Below are 5,438 nucleotides of genomic sequence, written 5' to 3'. Positions count from 1 at the left end.
ACATTACAACTCAATTCAAGGAGAATTTCTTCTCAGATCACTCACGTACCTATCCATATGGAAATCACCGTTAATACAAATCAGAAAAAGAAGCCTTTTAAATTTCTGAATATATTAGCTGGGATAGTCAATTCTTACAAATTATTCTAACTGTACATCAGAAAATATTGAGGCAGAAATATTTCTTCAATTGTATGAAGGCAAGAGCCAGTTCAAATGCAATAGCTATGATTAACGATGCCAATGGGAATATCCTACCTTAAATTTTTCAAATAGAAAATGCTCTTTGACCAACATTTTCCAATCACTCTTGTCGACCCCCTCTGTCACATCTTTTAGAACCTCTCGTAATGGCTTAGACTTCACATTCATGTGTAGAGATCCTTTCCAATTGTTCCACAACCTTCTCATATGTTTCAATACATGATCTCTATGACCAATCATGTCATCACTATCAAATTTTTCCTAATATATTTGGCAGATGTCATTAAACAAGAGACTCAAAATTTTAAAATAAATCTTACAGACAATAAATAATCAGCTAGGTTGTAAGTTATGAGTGTATCATTATTGATATACTTGATGGAGTGGGCTGAAAACAGAGGAACAATTGTAGGTTTGGACAAAACAGAGGGACAATTGCAGATAATAGACAATTAACAGAGCATAAGAACAGATGGACAATTGCAGGTTATAGACAAAACAGAGGGACATGACTGCAGTTTACTTTTGTTCCTATATTTTTTGATATGTTGCAGAAAAGATCAAAGAAATGAACCAGCAACAAGATTCAAGAAATACAATTCCATCAGTAATATTCATTTAAATCCTTACAGTGACAGCTCCTCACATGTGTTCCAATTTAGCTTCTTCGATGTCTGTCCATGAGTGTACCCGCAAAGGACACATATTACGATTACGAACAAAGGAACCTAAGTGTCTCGAAAATAAAGCGTGATTATCCTCAACAACTCGATTGTGGTAAAAAGTGACTCTAAGCTTTTCTCCAGGTTTGAGTCCTGTAACAATCTTGCACAAATTTGGTCCTCTAACCTTTTTTATCCTGTCAAATTTACATGAACCTACAAGTTTTGACATAAGTCAAACATTACAGACTCTCAATCTATAAACAATGAAAAATTTCTAACAGTTCAGAGAGTTAAATACATGCTTTTACCTCTCCGAGTGTCTTGCATCACTTCAGCTTCATCTTGAGGAAGAGTAAGATCATGCTCCATTGGATCTAACCCCAAAGGAACACGGTTATTATTTTGTGTGAGTTCATTCAGATCATACTCTGTATTTTTAGAATCTTTATTTTTTCCATTCAAAGTTCTCTTTTCAGCACACCTTCTCGGAGAGCCCACATATGTAAATCTTTGTGCTCGCTCCCTTGCTAATAAAACATTGAAATAAACTCAATCCACTACCAACATAATGAATTACATACTAAAGCTCGGGATGCATCAAGGTACAAAAAGTAATATCAAGGACACCATACAACAAACTACAAAAGGAAAATACATGATTCATATCAGTAGTACTACAGTAGGTACCAGTTCTTATAGGTACATGTGGAGGGGGGGGGGTTCTACTTGATTTTCTAGTGCATATACTTGGACTACTTTGTATATAAGACCTTGAAGGTTGTCAAATACCTGATTTACTTCTCAAATCCTCTTGCATTGCTTCAAGATCATCATGAGGAAATGAAGTATCATGTTCTATTAGATTAAAATCAGGTTGCCTAAGGATCTTATTATGTGATCGTACATTCATATCAGAAGATACAACACTATACCCTTTACTTTTTCCAATAGAAGTTCTTTGTACAAAAGTACTTCCTCTAGCAGAACCCACCGATGTAATGTTCTTTCCGTTTTCCTTGCCTATAATAAGAACATTACAAAATATCAAACTAAAATAAATCTGCATGTTTAGAAAATAACATAAAATACCTGGTTTGCTTCTCATGTTGTCTTGCATTACTTGATGATCGTCATTAGGAAATGAAGTTTCAACTTCGATTGCATCAAAATCTGGACAGACGACATTAGTCTTTTGTGGAATAGCATTCTGATCATATATTGCAGAATTTAGACCTTTGTTGTTTTCATTCGTTATTCTCTTTCTGATGCCTCCTCTTACAGACCTCAGAGATGTAAATATGTTTCCTCGTCCCATTACTTCAAAGATCATCACGAGGAAAGAAATTATCAACCTCTATTGGATCAAAACCAGGTTGCATAAGGTTCTTATTGTGTGCTACTTCATTTTTATCAGAAGATGGAACACAATAATTTTACTTTTTCCAATAGAAGTTCTCTGTACAACATTACTTCCTTTAACATAACACACAGATGGAATGTTCTGCCCATTTTCCTTTGCTACAATTCAAACATTATATAACCTTAATCATCTAACAATTATAAATTTTTCATACTAAGAAGATGAAATAGGATTAGAAACCTGGTTTGCTTCTCACAGTCTCTTGCATTACTTTAAAATCGTCACTAGGAAAGGAAGTTTCATCTGCTAGTGCATCAAAACCAGGAGGGACGACATTAGTTTTCTGTGCAATGACATTTTTGATTATATGTTGCAGCATTTAAACCTTTGTTGTTTCCAACCATTGTTCTCTTTTCGACGCTTCCTCTTACAATACTTCCTTTAACAGAGCACACAGATGTAATGTTCTTCCCATTCTCCTTTCCTACAATTCAAACATTACACAACCTTAATTGTCTAACAATTATAAATTTTTCATACTAAGAAAATGCAATAGGATTAGAAACCTGGTTTGCTTTTCACAGTCTCTTCTATTACTTCAAGATCGTCATTAGGAAAGGAAGTTTCATCTTCCAGTGCATCAAAACTAGGAGGGACAACTTTAGTCTTCTGCGCAATGTCATTTTGATTATATGTTGTAGCATTTAAACCTTTGTTGTTTCCAACCATTGTTCTCTTTTCGACGCTTCCTCTTCCAATAGTTCCTCTAACAGAGCACTCCGATGTCATGTTCTGCCCATTCTTCTTTGCTACAATTCAAACATTATACAACCTTAATCGTCTAAAAATAATAATTTTTTCATACTAAGGAAATGAAATAGGATTAGAAACCTGGTTTGCTTTTCACAGTGTCTTGCATTACTTCAAGATCTTCATTAGGAAAGGAAGTTTCATCTTCCATTGCATCAAAACCAGGAGGGACGACATTAGTCTTCTGCGCAATGTCATTTTGATTACATGTTGTAACATTTAAATCTTTGTTGTTTCCAACCATTGTTCTCTTTTCGACGCTTCCTCTTACAGTACTTCTTTTAACATAGCTCCCATATGTAAAGTTATGTTCGATATCCTTTTCTGCACAATCAATACAATCAATAACCTGACTTTTTCTCTGAGGGTTCTCCATACAAGATTTCGTAAAATTAATCTACTTGAATAAACATCCATTTAGACCTATTCAAAATTACTATGGAAGTACACTTGCCTAAAGTTAGAGCTGGAATCAACTTAAACAAAACATCCTACAAAACTATTCTAGATCAGAGAGCAGGGACAAAGTGGAAATCCACATTTATATTTGGAAATGACAGTATCTGTTAACGTAAGAAAACTCAATGTACAAACATCTATAGCTTCAAAAAATAAGACACAATCGCCTAATAGTATATATCTATAGCTTGAGAAAATAAAATAAAATACATGATTTGCTTCTCAGAGTCTCTTTTGATCAATCAAATTTCTCTTTTCAGCAGCTACTCTTACAGAGCCCATCAATATGAGGCTTTGCCCTCTTCCCCAAGCTAAAGTACCAGGTGGAAGGAATGATTGCTTCACATTCTTTGAACTTGATCCCATTTCGGACTTCTTAAATATTGAAGGATTCATGTCATCCTACCATAAAATCCAACAGTAGAGTACTTTTAGCTAAGTATCTTTTAGGATGCATATTAACATAGAACAAATATAAAAATAATAGGGTAAACAAACAAAAGCTAAATGCTACTACACATTGTCTTTGTTCACTCTGTACAAATTTAATAAAAAGACATTATTGTTGGATCAACCTTTATTCACCCTAAGTACTTCAAATGATCAAAGTTACATAAAGAACATTCAGAATATAAACATGTAATTGAAAAACTATAAGCATCAACTATTCCAAACCTGTATGAGTTCTTTTTCTTTTCCTATCGATTGAATCATGTAAATCCTCAAAATCATTATCATTCTCTTGCACATCATCAGAAGAATCACGAGGCTGAAACTTTCGCACCATATTCCAGCCTTTATTAGAACGATCTCTAGCATAAAATACTTGTGATACTTGATTGGCTAACACAAAAGGCTCATCGATTTTCAAAAATCGTTGGGCGTTAACACTTACAAAGTCATATTCATCCATTTTAACTCCCCTTTCATTGTCATATATATCAAACCACATACATCTAAACAAAACCAACCATCTCCCCCCCAACAAATTGTAATTCAAGAATCTCTGTTAGTTCCCCATATTAATCAATGATTCAATCTTCTTCACCAGTCTCACCAGCAATAACTATCCCACAGTTTTGAGTCCTCAAACCATTAGCGTAATCTTGTACATGGAATCTATATCCATTGACAATGTAGCCTTTGAATTTTGTAACATTTTTCATCGGACCACGTGATAATGTGAGTAAATTTGTCATTTTCTTACTATCGTCATACTTGTATAATCCTTCAATCTATCATGATTAAGAACATAGTTTAGAAAATATAATCTATATGATTTGAAAATAATAGTTTTTAAATAGTATTCACCTTTTCTTTGAACCAACTGATGAATTGCCTATCCGATTTTTTTTGACAGGAATCACCTGGAATTTGAGAAAACTCTCTATAGAAGAGGAAACATAAGAAGAAATAAGGATTTAATAATAATTTTGAAGAAGTGATTAGATGATTATTTGGAAAAGTCATTACTTACTCGAGAAATTGTTGAACTTCATCACAATTCCTTAAAATATAAATATGGGCTTACTCCATTTCTTTTAAATCAAGTAGGTGTGGCTTGCCACCTTTTAAAGCTTTTCCAGGTTAACAGAAGATCATTAAGCCTCCATCAAATTCTATAGTACCCCCATCATAGTTTTGTTCAAGGAGATTGCATTTTGTTTCCATTGTATGCAAATACCTTGAACATAAGGTTGTAAATTTATTTGCTATATATCCCTCTGCAATAGACCCTTCAACGCAAGATCTATTACGAATAAAAAACTTTAAAAAATATAACTATCGTGCCACTGGATACATTGATAGGTATTGAACAGGTCCACCAATCATAGCCTCATTAGCTAAATGAATTGGCAAGTGCTCCATGATATCAAAAAATGCAGGAATGAAAACATTTTCTAACTTGCATACAATTTCAGGAATTTGTGCATTTATTT

Source organism: Solanum tuberosum, unplaced genomic scaffold, assembly GCF_000226075.1.
Source record: "Solanum tuberosum cultivar DM 1-3 516 R44 unplaced genomic scaffold, SolTub_3.0 scf00170, whole genome shotgun sequence".
Classification (NCBI taxonomy): Eukaryota; Viridiplantae; Streptophyta; class Magnoliopsida; order Solanales; family Solanaceae; genus Solanum; species Solanum tuberosum.
This window is presented reverse-complemented; position numbering follows the sequence as displayed.